Source organism: Pinus tabuliformis, chromosome 7 (genome assembly GCF_031772625.1).
Source record: "Pinus tabuliformis cultivar Carrire ecotype Pingquan chromosome 7, CPIR1, whole genome shotgun sequence".
Classification (NCBI taxonomy): Eukaryota; Viridiplantae; Streptophyta; class Pinopsida; order Pinales; family Pinaceae; genus Pinus; species Pinus tabuliformis.
This window is the reverse complement of record NC_142293.1, coordinates 764333280-764346621: the sequence shown is the minus strand read 5'-3', so window position 1 is coordinate 764346621 and position 13342 is coordinate 764333280. Positions and strand designations below refer to the sequence as shown.

General features: G+C 40.4%; 1 protein-coding gene across 2 annotated transcripts in view; it reads right to left on the bottom strand.

The window, feature by feature from the left end:
- Positions 1-13342, bottom strand: part of LOC149249794 (protein MANNAN SYNTHESIS-RELATED 1-like) — a 133766-nt gene that overhangs the window by 106041 nt on the left and 14383 nt on the right. The gene's annotated exons all lie outside the window — the stretch shown is intronic.

The following is a 13342-nucleotide window of genomic DNA, read 5'->3' as shown; positions in this document are numbered from 1 at the left end:
GCCCTTCTTCCGAGGGCACTGAGTGGCGAAATGACCCAGTTCTCCACATTTGAAGCATCTGACTTTGGATATATCTTTCTTCTTTCGTTTCTGCTTCCCTTGTTGTCCCACTGATGCAAGAGTCGCATCCTCCTCTTCCTCCTTCTTGACTCTGATCCCTGTGTTGTTGCTTCCTGCCTTGGTCAACTGTCTAAATCTCTTCCTATCGAAGAGCTGCCCATATTTCGTCCCAACTGGGAAGAAAATCCTTGCCCAAGATGCTTTGGACAAAGGTTTCCCAGTCTTCAATGACTGCATTCAGGCAATCCTGACCATAAATTCAGGATCTGGTGTAGCCCCTATGGAAGTTAGTTGGTCACGGATCCTCTGCAACCTGAGAAGGAAGGGATCGATTTCTTCTCCCTTCTGCATCTAAAACTGTCTCAGTTGACTCTCAAGCAACATCTTCTGCTGAACGGAAGTTCCCTCGTACAAAGTGGTCAAGGCCTCCTACATTTCCCTTGATGTGTCCTTCTCAGCAATATGTGGGATCACATGATCCTTGACCCCGTCCAAGAGCATGCACTTTGGTTTAGCCTAAGCCTCCTCGTACTTTTTGAGAGGATAAGCATCGACTGGAACAGCAACCGTCCTCAAGGCATAATCCTTGATGTGATTTTTATCCAAAACTGCCATTATCCTGGCCTTCCAGATGACGAAGTTGGATGCTCCATCCAACCTGTCCTGATCCCTCAGTCCATTAACAGCCATCTCTGCTCAAAAGAATGTCGAAGTGGTTCTCTTCTCCCTCTTTCGTTGTTGCCCAGCAAAACTCAGATCTGGATTTCTTTAGCACTAGAAATCCTCTAAGGAAAAAGATCCCTCTGAATTCCTTGCTAAGAGTGCACCCCTTGTGTACTCCATGCTGCTCAATATTGAACTTAGGAAGACATATGACTATCTCCCTTGGAATAGGCAATGTCCTATGATGCAAGTAACCCATCCTCTTGTGCCACAACCCCCACAAGTTGTCACTGTTACAAACTAGGGCTCAAATAGGTTCACCCAACAAACTATAAAGATTACCTTCTACAACCCCTATTACCTAAGTTGTATCTGGGCTAAATTCCTTTGGTCTAATAAGGACTTGTTAGTTCTCGAACACAACTACAAAGTCCTTACCCTCCATAATAGAAACTAAAATCAAGTTCCTTTTAAGACTTGGAACAAACGAAACATCATCAAAGTCTAAAGGGTTCCCTAACTAGATCTGGAAGGGAATGGTACCAACTCCTACTATTAGGTACTTGGCATCATAAAAAAGCTCAACCTAAACCCTTAAGTCCTACTCCGTTATGTGAAAAATTGGTTACCCGATTCCTACTACAGCAACTGATGTTAATTCTTCTAATTATTAATTCGATTAAACAATTTACGTGTTGTGTTCTTACGGCAAATATCAAATTCCATACACTGCAGCCTACACAAATATACAGATCAAGTACTAAAAAATAAATGAGACAACCATGCAAAGGACACACTTATTTTTGGACTAAACGTCCCCCGAAAAACCCAATGCGAGAAAACCGATGCAACAGCTCTGAGGGTTTTCTATTATTAAGCAATATTTATGAATACAACTCTGGATGCCCTCTCGGCAATCCAGTTACAGAGAAAAAAGACACTGGCAGAAACCTTAGTGTGATCACCTCACTTCACCAGGAAAAATCCCTCCAATCCAGCAATTGAACTGACTATCCCCGGCTACAACTGCGCTGCCCCTTCACAGTAACTGTGTGGGCCTGCGTGGAGCTCTCTGAGGCTCTGCATCAGCTCTGTGCTGGGTCTCACTACCTCCTGGAGCTCTAACATCAAACTTCCTGGCTGATCTGGCTGCTCCCCAGCAAGTTTTGGATTTCTACAGGAGGACAGTTATTCCTCTACGATTGCACTGTGTGGGCCCTCCTGGCCCAATGTCAATCCTCCTTGGTTTGCGCTGCCTCCTCTGGTGTTTCTCTGCCTCCCTCTGCTGAGTATTAGGGGTTCTGGAGAAGATCCTCCAGCCCAGCTATCCCTGCCTCTCTGTTGCAAGAGACCTCCTCAATCGATTTCCCTCCTGAGAACTTCTTACCTCGGAAAATCAATTTCTTGATCTCACTGTGTGTATTCTCCAACTGACCCCAAGCCTTCCTGTATACTTTTCCTGTTGAGAAATCAACAATTGTGATCTAATCTCTGATCAACGGCTAAGATTAAATTAGACTTGATCCTCATCTCTTAAAAGCTTCTCACCCTTATTTTCATTAATACCCATTAAAATTTTAATTTTCCTAAATTTAGACTTAGGAGCCCCATTAAAAATATTAATTATTTTAATAAAATACAATCTGGGTGGAATTTCACCAAACGATTTCTAAGTCTTGGAGATCTCATGTATTCTAGCCCCTCCACAAAATTTTGGAGCTAGAGCACATCCAATGCTACCCAAAAATCAACACTCCCTCTTAGTGAGGAATGCGCTCTAGCAATACTTCCCAGCAAAAGTATCACACTAATCCACAGCGTCAATCCTTTGCGTTGCTGATGCTCGGCCTGCTGCCCTTCATCCATTGCGCTGCTGCCCATGACACTGCCATTGCTGCATATGTACTACAACTCCCTCTTAATATGTTGCATCACGTTGCCCATAGCACTACCACTGCTAACTGCTACACTGCAACTCAGTTGTTGAGAAGTAAGCAACTGAAAAATCACCCAAAAGCTAACATGTTGGTCAGTCTGGATACCTCGTGATGCTAAAGCTTCATCTGTTGCTAATCTGTGTTGACCCTCTGATGCTACTACGCTGCTATTGTATCTGCTCTATCCCTCCCGCACTGTTGCAACACTCCATTGTGCTGCTTCAGACTTTGGCAATCTAGCTCTGCCACTGTTGCTCCATCATCACTCGCGCCAACTAACTCCCATCATTCTGCCACTATCATTAAGGGCTCCCGTAGCCGTATGTGATCCAAGAGTTTGGGCACCTCAAGGATCTTGCCCCTCATGTAGTCCTCCCGACTACAGTTCAATATCACCCCACCTCTTTTCTACAGGTGCATGAGCACTCATGGCGCAATCATCATCATTTTCCTCTCCGTCAACTTTCGCTGGAGCAGCCTTTGAGTCAGACTTCTCTTCCTTGCCCTTCTTCCGAGGGCACTGAGTGGCGAAATGACCTAGTTCTCCACATCTGAAGCATCTGACTTTGGATATATCTTTCTTCTTTCGTTTCTGCTACCCTTGTTGTCCCGTTGATGCGAGAGTCGCATCCTCCTCTTCCTCCTTCTTGACTCTGATCCCTTTGTTGTTGCTTCCCGTCGTGGTCAACCGTCTAATCTCTTCCTGACGAAAAACTGCCCATATTTCCTCCCAACTGGGAAGACAAGCCCTGCCCAAGATGCTTTGGACAAAGGTTTCCCAGTCTTCAGTGACTGCATTCAGCGCAATCCTGACATAAATTCAGGATTTCGTGTAGCCCCTATGGAAGTTAGCTAGTCACGGATCCTCTGCAACCTGAGAAGGAAGGGATCGATTTCTTCTCCCTTCTGCATCTAAAACTGTCTCAGCTGACTCTCAAGCAACATCTTCTGCTGAACAGAATTTCCCTCGTACAAAGTGGTCAAGGCCTCCTACATTTCCCTTGATGTGTCCTTCTCAGCAATATGTGGGATCACATGATTCTTGACCTCGTCCAAGAGCATACACTTTGGTTTAGCCTGAGCCTCCTCGTACTTTTTGAGAGGATAAGCATCGACTGGAACAGCAACCGTCCTCAAGGCATAATCCTTGATGCGATTTTTATCCAAAACTGCCAAGATCCTGGCCTTCCAGATGACGAAGTTGGATGCTCCATCCAACCTGTCCTGATCCCTCAGTCCATTAACAGCCATCTCTGCTCAAAAGAATGTCGAAGTGGTTCCCTTCTCCCTCTTTCGTTGCTGCCCTAGCAAAACTCAAATCTAGATTTCTTTGGCACTAGAAATCCTCTAAGGAAAAAGCTCCCTCTGAATTTCGATTTTCTTCACGGAAATCCTTCTACCAACCACTGTCGAATCACCCCTCTCTGATCTGTCTTTACTGGTTCTTAGCACTGGATCTAGATTTCTTGGCAAGAAATCTTCTGAGGAACTGATTCCCTCTACTTTGCTTCTACCCCACTAGGTGTTGTTCTACACCAACATAATCAGCACCCCATCAGCAACTCTAGATGAAATCTGTGTTGCTCCTCTAGCCACGACAACCAGAAAATGAGACTCAACAGCTCTGTGTTGGCCCCAACAACAACTGCGCTGCCCTCTGCAGCCACAACGTCACCCAAACAGGCTGACGCAAGCTCTGTGTGAGCCTCCCTTGGTGACTGCGTCACCCCTCCTCTGCTCTCTCGGCTAGAAACTGTGTTGTCTCTCGGGACAGCTGCCTTCACGCACAAAATTTCTTTTGTCCTTTCATTGATGGCTTCAGTCCTCCTTGATCTGCAATCGCTCTGATACCATGTGAAAAATCGGTTACCCGATTCCTACTGCAGCAACTGATGTTAATTCTTCTAATTATTAATTCGATTAAACAATTTACTTGTTGTGTGCTACGGAAAATATCGAATTACATACACTGCAACCTACACAAATATACAAATCAAGTACTGAAAATTAGATGAGACAACCATGCAAAGGACACACTTATTTTTGGACTAAACGTCCCCGGAAAAACCCAATGGGGGAAAACCTGTGGAGCAACTCTGAGGATTTTCTATTATTAAGCAGTAGTTCTGAATACAACTCTGGATGCCCTCTCGGCAATCCGGTTACAGAGAAGAAAGACATTGGCAGAAACCTTAGTGTGATTACCTCACTTCACCTGCAAAATCCCTTTAATCTAACAACTGAACTAACTGTCCCCAGCTACAATTGCGCTGCCCCTTCACAGTAACTGTGTGGGCCTATGTGGAGCTCGTTGAGGCTCTGCGTCAGCTCTGCGCTGGGTCTCACTGCCTCCTGGAGCTCTAACGTCAACCTTCCCAGCTAATCTGGCTGCTCCTCAGCAAGTTTTGGATTTCTGCAAGAGGACAGTTATTCCTCTACGCTAGCACTACATGGGCCCTCCTGGCCCAGCGTCAATCCTCCTTGGTCTGCGTTGCCTCCTCTGGTGTTTCTCTGCCTCTCTCTGCTGATTATTAGGGGTTCTGGAGAAGATCCTCCGGCCCAACTATCCCTGCCCCTTTGCTGCAAGAGATCTCCTCAATTGATTTCCCTCCTGAGAACTTCTTACCTCAGAAAATCGATTTCTTGATCTCACTGTGTGTATTCTCCAACTGACCCCAAGCCTTCCTTTATACTTTTCCTATTGAGAAATCAATGGTCGTGATCTAATCTCTAATCAACATCTAAGATTAAATTAGACTTGATCCTCGTCTCTTATAAACTTCTTACCCATACTTTCATTAATATCCATTAATATTTTAATTTTCCTAAGTTTAGACTTAGGAACCCATTAAAAATATTAATTATTTTAATAAAATACAATCCGGGTGGAATTTCACCAGACGATTTCTGGGTCTTGGAGATCTCATGTATTGTAGCCCCTCCACAAAATTTCGAAGCTAGAGCACATCCAATGCTACCCAAAAATCAACATGTTAGACTAAAAAACAACTAGCAAGGTGATGTCATATGACGAGATGCCCCAATGTCCACATAACATGCATTCCTCATAACCATGTTGGTAGAAAGGCAAAATACTATTGAGAAACCTTTCTCAAACTTGGCACAAACTTGTTCATCTAAGCTTTTGCAAAGGTTGCTACCTACTTCCACTGCTACTTCCATTTACACTTCTTATCTAAACACTATGATGCATAATGATTGTGCTTATGACAAATGAAGCATTTGATTTTACTCAAGTCCTTTACTAGTCGTGAGGACAACTCCTCATTCTTTCCCTCACCTTTGTTGGGTCCTTAAACGTTATTTGTTTGAGCAAATAGGGCTAGTTCTTGTCACCACCCAGATCTCCTCCTAGACACAATCATCCCATAGACTTTCTAAGCTAGGTAGATTTTCATGAGCATGCATACCTTTGACAAATGGTTCCAACTTCCCATGAAGCTAGGAATCCATTCAGTGCCATGTTTAGTGGCTTTGCATATGTAAACTTATCCCCAATTATTGCAAGTTGATCATGAATATTTGTAACCTTCATAATTGGTGACAGAATCTGATCTAATCATCTCTATGGATTTGAGTTTGCTCTGTGATATCGTCTTCCTAATTATATTCTCACTCTTGTAGAGGCTTAACAGGGCATCGAATACTTCCTTTGGCATCTTATTCTCAAATATATGAGAGATCAAATGATTCTTTATGGCATCCATGATCATTTGATTGGCCCTGACTTACTTCTTCTGAGTTTCCAAAGGTTGTGGATCTATGGGTGAAGGAACAACATCCTTGACAATAACCCAGAGATCATTCTCTTCCACTAAGAGTGTAACCCTCACTTTCCATGACAAGAAATTTGAGGTGCCATCTAGTCTGTCCTCAAATATAACAGTAGCTCAGGCCATTTTTGAGATCTAATTCACAAATCCTAGATCTGAAAATTAGTCTTTAAAACAAATAGTGAAACCCTCTAACTGTTGGTCCTTTCCAATAATTGATTTACCACTATAAATCCTTGAGAATCCCAATCAAAGAAATTGCTCTAATACCATGTAAGAATTTAAGACCTGGGAAATTATTGTCCTTGTGATCTGTTTTAAACAAACAAATTGTTGAATTTAATTAATGCAGAAATATCTGAAAAGTAAATAGTAAACGCATAAAATAGTTTCACACATACATAGGTAATTTCTCCTTCAAAATCAGCTTTTCATTCCTTATTCAAAGCTTACAAGGAAACCTCCACAGTCTTCTAAAGAACCAGCTGCTGCACAGTTAACAAATCATACTGAACACAGGTGTACAACCTGCTTGAGATAGGTATGGCCAACGGGGAAAAACAAAAGCAGCAGCAAACTGTTGTATGGCTTGTACAGACTATATGCTTTAATGTATTTACTGTGTGGCTGCTAATGTACTGCCCTGATCTACAGCCTATACGGATTTACTATGAAGTCATCTATATAGCCTATTCCTCTTTCCTGAATGGCCATGCTCTCTCCCTTTCCTGGTTTCTGCCCTTAGGTTGCATATTGTTCTGTCCATCTCGTCTTATGCTTTCTGAAACCCTAATCTACTAAAACCCTAATCTCCAAAACTTAATTTGACCTTGAGATGCATGGTTAAAACCAAATCTAATCTAAGCTGTTAATGCATTGAATGCACTTTATTAGACTCAACTGAAAAACATAAGATATTTCACTCTATCCTAAGTGAATTACAAAATAGAATTAGTGACCATTTTTCCTAGGCCGTCACCCTCGAAATGTCTCAAACCACTTCCTGCAACTTTATCCTAAGTGAATTAGAAAAAGAATTAGTGAACATTTTTTCCTAGGTTGTCACTCTCAAAACGTCTCAAACCACTTCCTGCATGTTCACATTGAACCTATACAAGAAGTTCCTGCTTGAGCTACATTTCTCAATAGTGAATCCTTCATTGCACCACATGTGAGCTTCCTTGTGTTTTTTTCATTGAAAGTGCTTCCTCTAAATTCAAGAGAAGTATTACAACTGGCCCAAAGGCATCAGAACTAGAGCACCACAAGAACATTCATTTGGCTAGGTTACAAAAGGGGGATTATTCCATCAAATTCACCCAAGACTTGCACATAGCCCCAATCACTTACTCGTGTTTGTAGAAGAATTGAAACTTGGTGGGTGCCCTCACATACCACCATCTTCATCATCGAACCATGACCTCATTGACACTCAGCAAGGAAAATTTTAAGGATCCATACTTGCCTTAAAACTGTAGAAACATTGGTGAGTCTTACTAATTCTTAAAATGACAACAATAAAGTGTTTGGTGACAATTTCATATAATTATTGAAATTTCTAAGAGTTTGATATGGTTTCTTTAAAAAAATGGCAATTTTTAGATTTAAATAATTCTCGTATAGAATTTGGGGTAATCATTTTGAGAAAAAATGGAAATTGAAAAGTCTTTTTTTTTTGGAAAAACACATGGAAAATTAGTCCAAAGAAAAAAGTGTAGCCCCTAAAATTTTTACTAATTAACAGTCCCTTTATGTTTTATTTTGATTCGCTTGCTTTATTTCATTTGCTTTTAGTACTTTATGTGACTTAGTTTGATTGCTTAGTTCTTTTGGCCTTGTTGAATCTCAACTCCTATATCTTGGAATTCCATAATCTTCTCCTTGGATTTAGGTTCTTCCTAGGTGGGATGCAAAAACTCCCCTCTGGCCTCGTGCATTCTACCTCCTTGGCTTGGACATCACCATGTGTTTGTCCTCTTGCTAGTACCACGGCTTGGACATCACCATGCGTTTGTCCTCTTGCTGGTACCTTACGACCTCCCATGGTTCCACCCTAGAATCCACTTTTCCTCTCATACCTCTAAATCAATAATCAATGAGTACGTGTGGGCTTTGGGTGAAAAGCTTGTGTGACCATTGTTCTTGTTGATCACTGGAGTGGCAGCTGAAGATTTTTGAAGACTCCATGCCCAAGGATGTACCAAAGGTTGCATGTACCATCAGAGATCATCATATCACTATAGTTTAACTCTACTTCTTCTCATCTTCTTTTGTTGTACCCAAATCCCACAAGCCCTATAGGGATGATGTAAAGTGATGCTAGTATGATGAGTTGAGTCATGTAATAGGCCTAAGTAACTTCTGACTTTGTCATCAAGTGAGTCTACTCTGGGAGGTTTTTTTTTACTTGGTTAATTATCATTTTTCTCCAAGAATTTAATAATTAATTGAGTTTTTTCCTCCAAGCATACCCCCAAAGCCAGAGTACGGCTTGATGGCGAGGCCTTGGGTGAGTCCTAGTGTCTAGAGTCATTGTATATTACCATACTAGATCATTCGTAAAATTTCGTGGAATTTGGTTCCGTCTAAGGGATCTTTTTTTAATTTTTTAAATTTCCCTCAAGGTGGAAATTTAAATAAAATCTGAATGTAATATGTAATAAGTGATGTCTAGAGAAGTTGTATACTCAAAATTACACCTCCCACTCTCAACTTTCTACTATGACACACTTTGAGGGGTTAAAAATGTGTTTTAGACCCTCAAAACCCACTTTTCCTAAGTTTAGTGGGAAATCTGGCAATAAATTAAACCAGAAATAAATTAAATAGAGAGAAATAAATAGCTCCATGTGACAAAATGACATGGAAATGACTTGGAAATTATCTCAAGTCAAAAAAATGAGTCAAAGGACAAGTTGGAGGATGATTTGGCACCTTGCATCATAAATACATGGCCCACTCAAGGAAATCGAATTTCTTGGCATTAATGTAACAGCTGGTGACTTGGAAAATCGAATTATTTGGGGAGTTAATGCACGTGTGAGATACTTGAAAGATATTGGTTAAAATATTCTTAGGAGTTTGATCCACTTATGTTCCCTCTCCTTCACACTTGGCATCATCATGGCACATCAAATTATCCTCAAGGAGGGGCCACGCAATTCCCCAAGGCATCTACGTTGAGCTCATTGGAAGCATCTACATGGGTTAGCTCCTTGATTGGTTCACACTTGGATTTGCTCATCTTCACACTTCGAGAATTTGATTTTGCTTGAGGATTTCATTGTGCCACATATGGAATTCGATTTGCATTGGTGTCTACTTCATCTCTCCACTTGGAATTCGATTTCCTTCTTGGGATCTTCTCCACAGCCATTTGTCAATTGGTTGTTACAATGGGATTTGCTCTCATCTCTCTATATAATAGAGTCTTGAGCTCTCATATTGTATCTCTGTTACTAGCTATTGTGCTTGCAAAAGCACTGCTACTTTGTACATTTTTCAAAAGATTTAATAAAAAAGTTTTGGGGGTCCATTCATAGGTGTTCTTCCTTTGAAGCATAGTGCATTGTCAACTATTGGTATAATCTCTTCTATCTATGCTTTGAGTTATTTCATTTTCCATATACTCTTGTAGGCTTGCTAGTGAATAGTTATTTTGTATTAGCATTTGATTTTAGAAGCAGGTCTAGATATTGGAAGTTCTAGTTTATTTTCACATAAATTTCTAGAGGTTTCAATTCACTGTTTGTTTATCTAAATCTAAATGGACTAATATGTGATTGGGTATTGTAGAAGAATTATTTTTGTTAAATCAAGCGTGAGGGGAAGTCTTTGGAAGACCAACCCACTCTTTAAGCACCTTCAAAAGAACTCTCATTTGTTATTTGGATTTTCAAAGTTCATCTTACGAAAAAGTGTTCTTGCAGGGATTTGTTGGACATAGTTTGTATGCAAGCAAACCATTTCATAATTTAATTATTTTCAAATGGTGCTTCATTGATTTTATATTAGCTTCTTGAAAACATTTTTCTACACTAGACCAAGTGATGGGGTCTACTCTCATCACTTGATTTGGTTTTTTGTATACTATTTGTATTTCATCTAATTGTTTTACATAGTCTCTCTACACTAATTTGTCTCTTGATTTTGCAACCCATAGGTGAAGTGTTGGTAACAAGAGCATTGAAGAAAAATCACACAAACTCTAACCATTTTCTTGTAAGACCTCTCAAGTCATTCGAAGTTGATTTTTGAGGAGGTCGTGGACCCTTAGAAAGGGTTATTATTTGGCAATGTCATGGGCATTTGAGGAGGATTAGCTCCTTGTCTTGTACAAGATTTCATTCACCTTTGGAGGCAAAGCTTTGAGACATCGAGGGACACTTAACTTCTTCAAACTTGAGAACATTTCATTGTACTTACCTTATTTTCTGATTTTGATTTTCAAAAAGGAAATCTGTTAAAATTGGCAACTAGGGCCAAACTCCACATGGGTCATCTTATTTATGACAACTGATATTTTTCTTGGATTCCTCTCTCCAAGAGGTGTAGGATTGATCTAAAGATCATTCAATTCCGACATCTAAAATTGAAAATATGAATTTATTTATATTATGGACAAATTGTCAAGGTTGGTCAGCGAGCAAAACAAACATTCAAACCCCGAGCTCATCCTCAACGTTGCATATAAAAGGAGGAGACGTCAAGTCATTTTATCATCATCTCATCTTCTCACATCTCTCTCTCCTCACTTAATTGGGTACGCTAATCTGGGCAACTGTCTCTCACACATGCAAAGGAAGGAGGACGTTTTCTATTTGACTGTTTGACTCGTTGACCAACGTTGATCGAATTTCAAACGCTGTATTTTGGGCTGTGTTGACCAACGTTGATCGATCTTTTACTGCGGATTGGGTGAGGTATTTTCTCCTTGGTAGGCTGCAAATCTGGGCACTGAAATCGAGGTGATCTGACCTCTCATTTGACTAGTGTTGACAGCCATAGATCTGGCCGCAGTTTGACTTTCGCTGACCAATCTTTGACTGGACATTTTCGAACTGTTTTGGGCTAAATGAGATGCTGTTGGAGGCCGAAGTTGACTACGTTTGACCGAGCTATTTAGAGGAAGGATTCTGACATGTTTGACCAGCGTTGACTTTTTTGGTTAGGGCTTTTCTGCTGCTGTCATAAATTATCAAATTTGTAATTTGTATTATCTCTCTCTCTCTGCTGAACTATTGAAGAATATAAGAAGAATTGATCAAGGGGTTTCCCCACATTGGGGTTTGTCCCTGGCTGGTGCCACATCTTGTGCCCTCTTCTCTTGGCTTGTCTTCTACTGTTTATGTTTATGTTCTATCTTCATTTTACTATCATGCTGATGTGATTGCTAAATTGGATATTGATATTGGGCTAATAAAGAAATTGAAGTAAATTGCTCTTAAGCATAGAACATACCATTGTTACTTAAAATTAACAAAATCTAGTGCTTGAGAAGCCTCATATATTGTAAAGATTTCTCTTGAATTCTTAGTTAAGATCCTTTGGAAAGATTCTCATTTGTGTAACAACTCTAATAAAAACTTAGTTTTTCTTGTGGGAGCTTGGGTTTCACCCAAGGCATCATTTACTCTTTATTTTAGGAGAAACTTTGGGTTAATGTTGCACGAAGCGGAAGCGTTTTTTGGAAGCGGGGACGCCGAAGCGTCATTTTCCAAAAATCTAGGAAGCGAAGCGTCCGTGGAAGCGTCTGCTATATATATATATATATATATATATATATATATATATATATATATTTGCATTTATACTCAAAACAAACATCCCAAATACCAAATTAATTGTAGAAGACATGAAAACATGCATATTTTTGCATAAATCAAGATAGATATAACATCCATTGTACATTAATGATTAATTATTCGAGCATTAACCATCTAGAATCTAGATTCTTCTCCTCTTGTCTAGCCTTTGCCTCTACCTCGATTATCTAGGGATATTAGTCAACATTGCCCAATTTTGATCAAACTACCTAATTCAAGACTTAAAATATGGTAGAAAAAGCTTAACATGCTTGATCGATGATTTTGACTTGATTGAAAGGTAATTTTTTGCTAAGGGCGTGTCGCGTGACAAAGGAATTCAACAATTAACACCACCAACACTAGGGTACATATAGGGCTTGGTGCTCTTGATCAAATGCTAATCGCATACCTTCATACTTGATATAATTTAATGAAATGCCACAATCCCATTGATCCTGAATTCCTGAAAACTGTTAAGTCTACTGAATTTTGAATAGAATATGAAATTCTATTTTCTCCATATGAAGTCCAATGAGGCTGGAACCACTCTCAAACATCCTGAGTCATTTCATGGTAATGTTAAAAATTTAAGTAAAAGGATGAAAATGAAAAATAAAGGAGAATGTCACTTTTACTTTAAGAATTTAACATTACCATGAGGGAGCATCTGCTATATTTATATATTTTTTTTGCCTTCATTCGTCACCCTAACCCAAGGTGGACCCACCCCCAACAAGCAAACTCACCTAAAATTAAAAAAAAAATTGAAAAAAAAAAAAACGATTTTCTAAACGCTTTTCCGGAAGCTTTTCTGGAAGCGTAAGCTTCCTCCTCCGAAGCGCCACGCTTTCGACGCCCGAAGCGCCATACGAAGCGCGCTTCGGCGCTTCCGTACAGCGCTTCCAAATTTCCAGGAAGCGGCGCTTCCAAATTCGGAAGCGCCGCTTCCAGCCAAGCTTCCTAGGCGCTTCCGTACGGTACGCGCTTCGGGGCTTGGAACCGGGGGGGGCGCTTCATGCAACTATGCTTTGGGTGGATTGATATTGCATGGTTTTCTTTTAGTTTATATGTTTGCATGTAT